Here is a 14,053-nt window from a genome sequence, read left to right as displayed (position 1 = left end):
TTTATTGATTTTTTTCCAGCATTCAATCTCACCGTATTTTCTTATCAATTTGTAGAATTTCATTTACTATTTCTTTAAAGCTTGACTACTCTTTTTTAGTACAATTTTAATATACTTTCTACTGAATTATTGAAATATAATTTAAAGTCAGAGAACAATAATAACAGTAGGATTCCAAGTCCAATGTACTGTAGACTGATCTTAAAATAGAGTCTGGAATAATAGTGCCCATTATCAGCTTTAGGACTGAAAGAGACCAAGCAATAAATAAGATGTAATGGGAAGGAAAAAAAATCTAGTTCATTTCAAGGTGCAGTTCCTATTTCTTTGTATACAGTCAGCCACAGTCATTTCTTGAAGCTGAATAAATAAAGCAAAACATAACAACTAGCATCTAAAAACACATATAAAATTTAGTAATAATCATAAGCAAGAATATTTTTTCAATTGAAATGACTTCAATTTAGTTGAAATAGTTTTTCTCCTAAGTCAGAAATACCCATATTTTAAACCACTTTTCACAGTCAGTCTATCTTCAAATAGTTACCAGCCTAAGTTAATGTGGAGACTAGGGGACAGCAGTTCTTTTCAAATTCATGCAGCTCAGGTCAGGACCTTCACCATTCGATCCACCTTAACCTCTGCCTTCCAGAGCAGGCTTTCATGGAAAAAATGGTGAACTGTACCAATCCTATAGAATGTATGTGTCTAAAGCATCATCTGACATTTTGTAAAGACTGCACTTTCCAGACAATAGAAACAGTGGGTTCTGCTCCTCATCTTAGAAACTAACTGAAGATTGCTTGGGGCAGTTTCAGTTCCATCTCAGCCATAATTCCCAATCTTTTGATGAGCTAATGACTTATAATCAATCTTTTTTGTCTTCTGCTTGTGACCTGCTCTGATCTATCTTCCCAGTTTCTCCTTGCATTTACTCACTTTGATTTCTCTAACTTGCAAGTGTGCTTGGTATGACACACCCATCATTTTAGATCTCCAGGCTACTCAGTGGAAGTGAACATGTCAAACCAATCTCCTTTCCCCTTGGTGTCCATACATTTATTCTCTACATCTGTGTCTCTTTCTGCTTTGCAAATAGGTTCATTTGTACCATTTTTCTAGATTCCATATATACATGTATGTGTTAATATATGATATTTGTTTTTCTCTTGCTGACTTACTTCTCTCTGTATGGCAGACTCTAGGTCCATCCACATCTCTGCAAATGTCTACTTGCTTTAATGATTATTATATTTAAAGATTTTTTAGTTTTACATTTCTCACAGGAAAAAGAGCCTATTCTGATTCAGTCTCAAACATACAAACATACAGAGGCATGTTAAAGTACAAAACTTTGGCTTTAGGGGATCATACTCATGCTGCTGCTGCTGCTAAGTCACTTCAGTCGTGTCCGACTCTGTGTGACCCCATAGACGGAAGCCCACCAGGCTCCCCTGTCCCTGGGATTCTCCAGGCAAGAACACTGGAGTGGGTTGCCATTTCCTCCTCCAATGCATGAAAGTGAAAAGTGAAAGGGAAGTCGCTCAGTCGTGTCCGACTCTTTGCGACCCCATGGACTGCAGCCTACCAGGCTCCTCCGTCCATGGGATTTTCCAGGCAAGAGTACTGGAGTGGGGTGCCATTGCCTTCTCCAATTCATGCTACTGTAAAGCATATTTGATTACAGTCCTCATATTATTTTTGTATAATGAATACATGTCACATAGCATGTGTATCTTTGATTGAAATAACCTGTGATTTGCTTTGTATCATTTCTCAAATTTAGGTAATTTATTTTCCTTGTGTGGGTGCAATTTACTTAACATTAGGTTTTTAACTAAAATGTTATGATTTCTGAGGTTGTTAACTTTAAAAACTGCTCCCCAATGTGTGAAATCCCTGATGCCCCTACCTGAAACAAATGGAAAACTTATTCTTTAGATGTATCTTCAAAAAACCAGGATGCCTAGGATTCCCACAGAGGAATATTCATGCACACACTCAAACAATAAACATACAATGCAAATCACACAAATTTGTGATCTATCCTTAAGAAGTTCTGCAGCTACAAGAAATAGTAATCCAGAAATAAAAGAACAATACTAACTCCCTCCCCCAAACCAAACCCTAAAGATATATATATAACATGATTAAAGGCACTAAAGGGAATAGAAGTTACAAGAAGAAAAATAAAGAAAATAACTACAATAATTATAAAACTTCAATACAGAAAAATAGGGTCACTAAATTTAAAAACTAAATTGATTCAGAATTGAGATAGAAAATATTACAGAGTGATTAAGAGACATAGAAGTGTGAATGACACACCTGGCAAGCATTCCAAAAGAAGAGAATAGAAAATATAAGGAAACAATATGAAAATAAGGAAGTATTTTCCAGAATTTAAGGAAGACATGAATCCTCAGATTGAAAGAGTAAAGTGGAGATTCCTTAAAAAACTGGAAATAGAACTGCCTTATGACCCAGCAAACCCACTGCTGGGCATACACACTGAGGAAACCAGAATTGAAAGAGACACGTGTACCCCAGTGTTCATCGCAGCACTGTTTATAATAGCCAGGACATGGAAGCAACCTAGATGTCCATCAGCAGATGAATGGATAAGAAAGCTGTGGTACATATACACAATGGAGTATTACTCAGCCATTAAAAAGAATACATTTGAATCAGTTCTAATGAGGTGGATGAAACTGGAGCCTATTATACAGAGTGAGGTAAGCCAGAAAGAAAAACACCAATACAGTATACTAATGCATATATATGGAATCTAGAAAGATGGTAACAATAACCCTGTATATGAGACAGCAAAAGAGAGACTGATGTATAGAACAGTATTTTGGACTGTTTGGGAGAGGGAGGGGGTGGGATGATTTGGGAGAATGGCATTGAAACATGTATAATATCATGTATGAAACGAGTCGCCAGTCCAGGTTGGATGCACGATACTGGATGCTTGGGGCTGGTGCCCTGGGACGACCCAGAGGGATGGTATGGGGAGGGAGGAGGGAGGAGGGTTCAGGATGGGGAACACGTGTATACCTGTGGCGGATCATGTTGATATATGGCAAAACCAATACAATATAGTAAAGTTAAAAAATAAAATAAAATAAATGAAGAAAAAAAAAAAAGAGTAAAGCGCCGATCAAGATAAATTGAACAGTGAAAACAAGATTAGCTGTTGTCCAATTAGCAATCAAAAAAATAAAAGTTAAAATGTGGTGTATATATTTAGTTAACATTTTAAAGATACAAATCCTCAATGATGATAATGTGGATACTCATTCTTTATCCATTCATCCATCAGTGGGCTCTTAGGTTATTTTCCTATCTTGGCTATTGTATACAATGCTGCAATAAACATAGATGTGTGCTGTGATAAGTCGCTTCAGTAGTGATGGACTTTTTTGCAACTCCATGGACCATAGCCTAACAGACTCCTCTGTCCATGGGGATTCTCCAGGCAACAATACTGGAGTGGGTTGCCATGCCCTCCTCCAGGGGGTCTTCCTGACCCAGGGATCAAACCTATGTCACTTATGTCTCCTGCATTGGCAGGTGGGCTCTTTACCAGTAGTGCCACCATATTGCAAATAAAAACCACAATGAGCTATCTCCTCACAGCTGTCAAAATGGATATTATAAAAAAAGACAACAAATTACAAACACTGGTGAGAATGTAGAGAAAAATGAACCCTCGAGCACTGTTAATAAGAATGTAAATTGATGCAGACAGTTGGAAAAGTGTGATGGGTCCTCAAAAAAATTAAGAATAGATGTACTATATGATCCTTTTGGATATTTATTGACTATTCATATTGCTCCTCTGTGAATTGCTTGTCCATATTCTTTGACCATCTTTTATTAATAACAATAAAAAAAAACAAATATAAAGGAGGTCTTTATGGATTCTTGACCCCTCGACTGGTTTTGGTTATACCTGTGGCATTGTCTTCTCACAGTCATATCTTCTAATTTTACCTTGTCTTTTGTCATATGGAAAGATTTAAATTGTTACTTCCTAGAAGTGGAAGTCCCACCTTGTTTTTAAATTCCTCCAAAGTATTCATCATAGTATGAGTTTTAATAGCAATGCCTAATAAGCAACCCCACATCCAAGGAGTGGTGGCTGCGTGGGTGCAGGAAGGCTGAAAGGAGCTACTCCATGTTCAAGGTCAGGAGGGATGGCTGTGAGGAGATACCCCTCCTCCAAGGTAAGGAGCAGTGCTGCGCTTTGCTGGAGCAGCCATGAAGAGATACCCCACGTCCAATGTAAGAGAAACACAAGACAGTAGGTGTTTCAAGAGGCATCAGAGGGCAGACACACAAACTATAATCACAGAAAACTTGTCAATCTAATCACACTAGGACCACAGCCTTGTCTAACTCAATGAAACTAAGCCATGCCCGTGGGGCAACCCAAGACGGGCAGGTCATGGTGGACAGGTCTGACAGAATGTGGCCCACTGGAGAAGGGAATGGCAAACCACTTCAGTATTCTTGCCTTGAGAACCCCGTGAACAATATGAAAAGGCGAAATAGAAGGATACTGAAAGAGGAACTCCCCAGGTCGGTAGGTGCCCAATATGCTACTGGATATCAGTGGAGAAATAACTCCAGAAAGAATGAAGGGATGGAGCCAAAGCAAATACAATACCCAGTTGTGGATATGACTAGTGATAGAAGCAAGGTCCGATTCTGTAAAGAGCAATATTGCATACGAACCTGGAATGTTAGGTCCAGGAATCAAGGCAAATTGGAAGTAGTCAAACAGGAGATGGCAAGAGTGAACGTTGACCAACCACCTCATTAGAACTGATTCAAATGTATTCTTTTTAATGGCTGAGTAATATGGTTGAAACTGGAGCCGATTATACAGAGTGAAGCCAGAAAGAAAAACATCAATACAGTATACAAATGCATATATATGGAATTTAGAAAGATGGTAATGATAACCCTGTATGTGAGACAGCAAAAGAGACACAGATGTATAGAACAGTCTTTTGGACTCTGTGGGAGAGGGAGGTGGGAGATGATTTGGGAGAATGGCATTGAAACATGTATAATATCATATAAGAAATTAATCACCAGCCCAGGTTTGATGCAGGATACAGATGCTTGGGGCTGGTACACTGGGATGACCCAGAGAGATGGTATGGGGAGGGAGGTGGGAGGGGGGTTCAGGATTGGGAACACATGTACACCCATGGCAGATTCATGTTGATGTATGGCAAAACCAATACAATATTGTAAAGTAATTAGCCTCTAATTAAAATAAATTTGAAAAAGAAAAGAGTGAACATTGACATTCTAGGAATCAGCGAATTAAAATGGACTGGAATGGGTGAATTTAACTCAGATGACCATTACATCTACTACTGCGGGCAGGAATCCCTCAGAAGAAAAGGAGTAGTCATCATGGTCAACAAAAGAGTCCGAAATGCAATACTTGGATGCAATCTCAAAAATGACAGAATGATCTCTGTTCGTTTCCAAGGCAAACCATTCAATATTACAGTAATCCAAGTCTATGCCCCAACCAGTAATGCTGAAGAAGCTGAAGTTGAATGGTTCTATGAAGACCTACAAGACCTTTTAGAACTAACACCCCCCAAAAATGTCCTTTTCATTATAGGGGACTGGAATACAAAAGTAGGAAGTTAAGAAACACGTAGAGTAACAGGCAAATTTGGCCTTGGAATGCAGAATGAAGTAGGGGAAAGACTAAAAGAGATTTGCCAAGAGAACGCGCTGCTCATAGCAAACACCCTCTTTCAAAAACACAAGAGAAGACTCTACACATGGACCTCAGCAGATGGCCAACACTGAAATCAGATTGATTATATTCTTTGCAGCCAAAGATGGGGAAGCTCTATACAGTCAACAAAAACAAGACCAGGAGCTGACTGTGGCTCAGATCATGAACTCCTTATTGTCAAATTCAGTCTTAAATTGAAGAAAGTAGGGAAAACCACTAGACCATTCAGGTATGACCTAAATCAAATCCCTTATGATTATACACTGGAAGCGAGAAATAGATTTAAGGGACTAGATTTGATAGATAGAGTGCCTGATGAACTATGGATGGAGGTTCACGACATTGTACAGGAGACAGGGGATCCCTGTTGGAGACAGGGATCAAGACCATCCCCATGGAAAAGAAATGCAGAAAAGCAAAATGGCTGTCTGGGGAGACCTTATAAATAGCTGTGAAAGGAAGAGAAGCCAAAAGCAAAGGAGAAAAGAAAAGATATAAGCATCTGAATGCAGAGTTCCAAAGAATAGCAAGGAGAGATAAGAAAGCCTTCCTCAGCGATCAATGCAAAGAAATAGAGGAAAACAACAGAATGGGAAAGACTAGAGATCTCTTCAAGAAAATTAGAGATACCAAGGGAACATTTCATGCAAAGATGGGCTCGATAAAGGACAGAAATTGTATGGACCTAACAGAAGCAGAAGATATTTAGAAGAGGTGGCAAGAATACACAGAAGAACTGTACAAAAAAGTTCTTCACGACCCAGATAATCATGATTATGTGATCACTCACCTAGAGCCAGACATCCTGGAATATGAAGTCAAGTGGGCCTTAGAAAGCATCCCTACGAACAAAGCTAGTGGAGGAGGTGATGGAATTCCAGTTGAGCTATTTCAAATTCTGGAATATGATGGTGTGAAAGTGTTACACTCAATATGCCAGCAAATTTGGAAAACTCAGCAGTGGCCACAGGACTGGAAAAGGTCAGTTTTCATTCCAATCCCAAAGAAAGGCAAAGCTAAAGAATGCTCAAACTACTGCACAATTGCACTCATCTCACAGGCTAGTACAGAGAAGTAATGCAATCCACTCCGGTACTCTTGCCTGGAAAATCCCATGGATGGAGGAGCCTGGTGAGCTGTAGTCCATGGGGTCGTGAAGAGTCGGACACAACTGAGCGACTTCCCTTTCAGATTTCACTTTCATGCATTGGAGAAAGAAATGGCAACCCACTCCAGTGTTCTTGCCTGGAGAATCCCAGGGACAGGGGAGCCTGGTGGGCTGCCGTCTATGGGGTCACACAGAGTTGGACACGACTGAAGTGACTTAGCAGCAGCAGCAGCACACACTAGTAAAGTAATGCTCAAAATTCTCCAAGCCAGGCTTCAGCAATATGTGAACCATAAACTTTCAGATGTTCAAGCAAGTTTTACAAAAGGCAGCGGAAGCAGAGGTCAAATTGCCAACATCCGCTGGATCATCGAAAAAGGAAGAGAGTTCCAGAAAAACATCTATTTCTGCTTTATTGACTATGCCAAACCCTTTGACTGTGTGGATCACAATAAACTGTGGAAAATTCTGAAAGAGATGGGAATACCAGACCATCTGACCTGCCTCTTGAGAAACCTTTATGCAGGTCAGGAAGCAACAGTTAGAACTGGACATGGCACAATAGACTGGTTCCAAATAGGAAAAGGAGTACGTCAAGGATGTATATTGTCACCCTACTTATTTAGCTTATATGTAGAGTACATCATGAGAAATGCTGGGCTGGAAGAAGCACAAGCTGGAATCAAGATTGCCGGGAGAAATATCAATAACCTCAGATATGCAGATGACACCACCCTTATGGCAGAAAGTGAAGAGGAACTCAAAAGCCTCTTGATGAAAGTTAAAGAAGAGAGTGAAGTAGTTGGCTTAAAGCTCAAGATTTAGAAAACTAAGATCATTGCATCTTGTCCCATCACTTCTTGGGAAATAGATGGGGAAACAGTGGAAACAGTGTCAGACTTTATTTTCTGGGGCTCCAAAATCACTGCAGATGGTGATTGCAGCCATGAAATTAAAAGACACCTACTCCTTGGAAGGAAAGTTTTGACAACCTAGATAGCATAGTAAAAAGCAGAGACATTACTTTGCCAACAAAAGTCCGTCTAGTCAAGGCTATGGTTTTTCCTGTGGTCATGTATGGATGTGAGAGTTGGACTGTGAAGAAAGCTGAGTGCCGAAATTGACGCTTTTGAACCATGATGTTGGAGAAGACTCTTGAGAGTCCCTTGGACTGCAAGGGGATCCAATCAGTCCATTCTAAAGGAGATCAGCCCTGGGTGTTCTTTGGAAGGAATGATGCTAAAGCTGAAACTGCAGTACTTTGGCCTCCTCATGCAAAGAGTTGACTCACTGGAAAAGACTCTGATGCTGGGAGGGTTTGGGGGCAGGAACTGAACTGAATAAGCCTTGGCCACACATATGTCCACTTCTTTGGTCACCATCATCTTTTGCCTTTCCATGACTTCAAGGTCCAGCCTCTTTCTCATTTCAGTATAATCTTTAGGAGAAAGAAATGGCAAGTCATTCCAGTATTCTTGCCTGGAAAATTTTCCATGGACAGAGGAGCTGGTGGGCTACAGTCCATGGGGTCACAAAGAATCAGACATGACTGAGTGACTGAGTGCAGCCCACAGCATTATTATTATCATAATTTTTGTCAATTGTTTTGCTTCATTTTTAATATTCTTACCAATTGTATACTAGACCATTCATCTTTGTTCTGTTTTCCAATCTTTTTACACATCCACATATTCTTGTTTTAATGCCACATTGTTTTAAAAGTGTTTCTTTAATACATTTTTATATAAGCAAGTATCTTCTCTCTATTTTTGTTCTTCAAAAATTTCCGAGCTGTCTCATATTTTAAATTTCCAGATGAATGTTAAAATCACTTTCTTACATTTCAAAAATCCTCTTGGGATTTTGATCTGAAATGGCAGTCCACTCCAGTACTATTGCCTGGAAAATCCCATGGACAGAAGAGCCTGGTAGGCTACAGTCCATGGGGTTGCAAAGAGTTGGACATGACTGAGTGATTTCACTTTCACTTTCTTTCACAGGTAAATTACATCTGAATTTTTGAAAACTTGGCATGTTTATATTGTTTAGTCTTCCTATCCAGGAACATGTTCTTCTATATTTACATAAATCTTATATCTCTCCTAGTGAAGTTTTGTAATTTTCTTCAGCCAATGTTTAGTTTTTTGTTTCTGGGTATTTTGTATATTATGTTGTCATTTTAAGTGGTCTCATTTTCTAACTAGCTATTATCAGTACATTACTTCCCTGGTGGCTCACACTGTAAAGAATCTGCCTGCAATTTGGGAGACCCAGGTTTGATCCCTGGGTTGGGAAGAGCCCCTGGAGGAATAGAATGGCTACCCACTCCAATATTCTTGGCTAGAAAATTCTATGGACAGAGGAGCCTGGAGGGCTACAGTCCATGGGGTCACAAAGAGTCAGACATGACTGAGCGACTAACACTTTCACTTTTTTTCCCACTTATTATAGGTATATAAGAAAGCTCTTTAACCTGTTCACTGACTTTGCTTCCCAGAACTTTACTAAAGTCATTAGTTCTAAGATTTTTTATTTAGAATCTTTTAGATTTTCTGTGCAGATATTTCTTAGTGCATTCACTAGAATTTCTATGCTACTATTAAATAATTATAATGATGCAACACAATTGTCTTGTTCTTGATGTTGATTATGTCCCCAGTGTGTTGTTGTTACAGATGTTGGTTATTGTTTTCTTCTCACTATCATAATATTAAGGGCCTATTCTTTTATGCCCAGGCTTTTAAAAAATTAACACTTGGTTTAATTAATCCAAAAATGGATGTTGAAATTTAGCAAATGAGTCTTTTGGACACCTGTTGAGATAGTCTTATATCATTTTCTTTTGACCTATGGAAATGATATATTAGAGATTTCCTGATGTTGTCCTCCTAATATTCTGAAATAAACTATATTTGATGACATTAGTTTTAAAATATTGTCCATATTTTATTTGCTTAGTGCTTTGTGTTAGGTTTTTTTTTTTTTTTCTTCTTCTTCATTTTAAGAGTATCATTCTTTAAATCCTCTATGTTACACTTGGCAAGATTTTATGTCAGGGTTACATTAGCCTCAAAAAATGCATTTGTCATGATCTGACTTTTTAAATCACTGGTTATTTAAATACTTCATAAAAATCTGAAAAGAAAAACCAACAAATAATCAGTGTGGGAATTTGAATACAGCTTCCCCATAGAATATAAGCTGCAAGGAGAATTTCTATCTATTTTGTTCACTACTGTATCCCTACTGTTCTAGAACAGTGCCTGGTATTCAGTAAATGTTTGTTGAATAAATAGAAGGTAATGAATAGTCTTCCTGGACATTTAATAGAGTTGCTTGGAAGGGTTTTTTTTTTCTTCCTGATGTATCCTGTGTTTTGCTCTATAAAGCTCTTTCAGGGCATCACTTATGTGCATGCACCCACACACACGCATGCACACACACACACCACTCCTCAAAAAAAAAATGGTTTATTATAAACAACTCAAATATAAATATCAGTAGAAAAATCTGCATTGTACTTAAATTACCCACTGATATTAATAACAATTATCAACATTTTCCATTATTACAAGTTATAAAAAGGCTGCAAATTATATTTTAATACAATTTTCAGGTTGGCATTTCAAAGTTTCAGTGACAAATATAATGAATTGTTAAAATCTCAATTTGAGATGGACATTGTAGCTCATTCTCTTAGTAAGAAAGCTAAAAGCAATTCTTCTTCTAAGTCATTTAATACTTTCCAGAACAGATTACAGATCTAAAGGTCATTTAAAATAAGCTCTAAATGTCACTTAAAGGAAAACAATGTCACTGAAAATAAAATACCAGATTTAAGTATCATCATTCAGATTATATAATCTTTTTATTTTGCCTCTATTACAACATCAGGGGTGATATGGGGGTAGAGGAACAAAAAAATCTCAGGTTAGGGTTGATCATAACTGTATTATCTTTATCCTTTCTCTTTTTAAAAAAAGAAATATGGTGTAGAAATTTTGACTCAATCTGATTAATTTTAAAGGGCATGTTCTCAGCAAAATTCTATGGCAATTTATGTGTAGTGAAGTCTGGATTATGCTGTCAGTGATCAATGATCTGTGGTATATTTAACATACCACTCATTTATTTGACCGTGGATTGTACAATGTGATTCCAAATGAAAGGAAGCTATAATTGAAAAGTACAAAGCAACCAGAAAAAAAAAATGAAATGAAACAAACCTACCATGCCCTCTGTTGATGAAATGTGTGACTAGAGAATGTATAATTGGAGAGAAAAAATTCAACATGTTTCTTAGTTCTTTTTTTTTAAGTTTCTCTAAATTGTGTTCTAATTGAATTTCATAAAATAAGCATTTTATATTCTTCTGTTTTTACAGCATTCAGCACAAAATTATGTCAGTTAAAAGGAAAAAGTATCCATTTATAAATGGTTAATACAGTAGGCCCAGTTACGTGGCCTTGAATAGGTGTGATCTACTCGAAACTCGCTCTGGAAGAACAACAATTGGAAAGGAAGAACCATTTTTAGACAGTTTCAATTAAGGCAAGGTGGAAAAGGTAGAAAGATGGAATTCTGAACAAGCCAGATTGCTGTCCTCCCTCTCCTTTTCCCTAATCTTCAAATATCAGCCAAGTCCTTATGAATGATGAAGTTCATGTGCATCTTATGGGTGCAAGGATGGGTTGGTATCCTGAGACAAAATCTAAATCTTCTCTAGAAGGTGTCAGAGAGATTGACAGACATCCTTCAATAACTCCTCACCTTTTCCTTCTCAGTAGCATAACCATAAATTTTGATTTGGCTCAGTACACAGAACAAAAACTATATTTCTTGGCCTCCTTTGTAGCTAGATTTGACCACTTATCTACATTCTGGCCCGTAATGAAAGTGGTAGCATCATGTGCTGCTTAAAAGACAGGAGAATCATCCTTCACATTTTCCACCAGCCTGGTAACAGAACAATTCGTCAATACAATTTGTCATGCTGAGGATGACAAAGCAAAGGAGTATAACAAACCAGGGTTCCCAATACATTTATGAATCTCCCCTGCCCACACTGAATTGCTTGTCTTTTAATCAACTCTATTTATTTAAGTTATTGTTACAATGAAATATTCTTCAACTTTAAAAAGAAAAGAAATTCTGACAAGGGCTACAACATGGATGAAGCTTAAAGACATTATACTTACATTCTGTAAGCAAGTCACAACACAACAAATATTGTGTAATTTCACTTATATGAGATACCTAGTATATTCAAATTCATAGAGAGAGACAGTAGAATGGTAGTTTCCAGAGGATGAGTGGAGGGGTGAAAAGGAACTTAGTGTTTAATGAGGACAGATTTTCAGATGGAAAAGATGAAAAAGTTTTGGAGATGGATGGTTGCACAACAATGCAAATTTACTTACTGCCACAGAAGTGTACACTTAAAATTGGTTAAAATGATAAATTCTATGTTTTATATAATTTACTACAATAAAAAAATGCAAAAAAGTCAATGGTTAGCAACAATGTGTGTGATGAGAATATTTTCCAAAATCTCTGAAGTGCTCCCTTGGATACCAATAGGATCAAAATTCAAAATTCTATTGTTGGAGACAATGTTACTGGGCTTCACTCAATTTTATTTGATGAAACAAGAAATTAAGTGTTAACCACAATTACATGCCTACAGTGACATGAGGGAATTTCTTACACATCTAGAGCTTCAATTGCTATTTACATGCAGATGCTTCATAAACGTATGTCTTCAATTATTTCACTGAGGTCATTTATTCATGTTTCAAAGTGTTAGGTTGGAAGTTAGACATGAGCAACCAGAGGAGGCCTGGCTGTAAGGGATGGAAGCCTATCTCTGAACTCCATCCAAGAAACACCCAGGAGAGCTCACAGATGCTACAAAATAACTATAGTTTTCACTCCTGCACATGCGCCCTAGGCACAAGTGGATACAAAATGACCACAGGGACTTCTCCAAGTAACTTTAGGCAGTTAGGATCTCATTAAGGGCTCATGAATATTCTACATCTAATTATGACAGAATTATGGGAAGACATAAATAATACAACTTGCTGTTATATAATTGTCAATTGGCCTTGAGCATACGCCCATTTGCATTCCCTTTCATTGATTGGTGGTGGGTGCAAGCCCTACTTTGCATCAGGCAAAACCAAAAGGAGGAGACTGGAAGTATAGATGGGGGAAGCCAAGAGGGTTTGACCGGAAGGATGAGAGCAACTCTTTTGGTCTTTTGGGAGTGTTGGACTAAGAAAAGCTCTGTCTGCTTGAGTTGAATGTTCTACATCTTTTGGTTCATCACTCCAATCTTTTGTTGTGACAAAACAAGAACCAAGGAAAGAGAATTAAACCAACCTGACAAAAGTCATGTCACCCTCAACATGCCCAACACCAAACTCATAATCAGCATCCCCATACTTGGTTATTTGCCATGCATCTGATTGAGTAAGCCATAAAACCAGGACCTTCACTCTCCTTTACATCTCACATCCTATTATATGCTCCTGTGCCATCATGTACCTCCTGTTATCAGTTATTTCATTAATACTTTTACATTATTTCTGTATTTGATTACTATCTATCTCTCACACTAGAGTGCACATTCTGGGTGAGCAGAGACTTTAGTTTTGCTCATAATCGTATTCCCAGTATACAACACAGTGCCTGCCCTTTACGTGCTCTACTGCTGCTGCTAAGTTGCTTCAGTCGTGTCCAACTCTGTGCGACCCCATAGATGGCAGCCCACCAGGCTTCCCCGTCCCTGGGATTCTCCAGGCAAGAACACTGGAGTGGGTTGCCATTTTCTTCTCCAATGCATGAAAGTGAAAAGTGAAAGTGAAGTCGCTCAGTCGTGCCCGACTCTTCGCGACCCCATGGACTGCAGCCTACCAGGCTCCTCCATCCATGGGATTTTCCAGGCAAGAGAACTGGAGTGGGGTGCCATTGCCTTCTCCGGCCCTTTGCATGGGTGTTTAATAAATACATGTTAAATAAATCTTTAAAGTTGAACTCATAACTGGGAAAAAAGTCTGATATAAAAATGCATAAATGTAATTCCTCTCCTTCCTATCTTTATGAAGATGTGAGTTATTCCCCAAGCAGAGATAGTGGGTTACAGTTTGACACTTATCTTGAGATTA

Source organism: Bubalus bubalis, chromosome X (assembly GCF_019923935.1).
Source record: "Bubalus bubalis isolate 160015118507 breed Murrah chromosome X, NDDB_SH_1, whole genome shotgun sequence".
NCBI classification, from domain to species: Eukaryota; Metazoa; Chordata; class Mammalia; order Artiodactyla; family Bovidae; genus Bubalus; species Bubalus bubalis.
Note: the sequence above shows the minus strand (reverse complement) of the source record.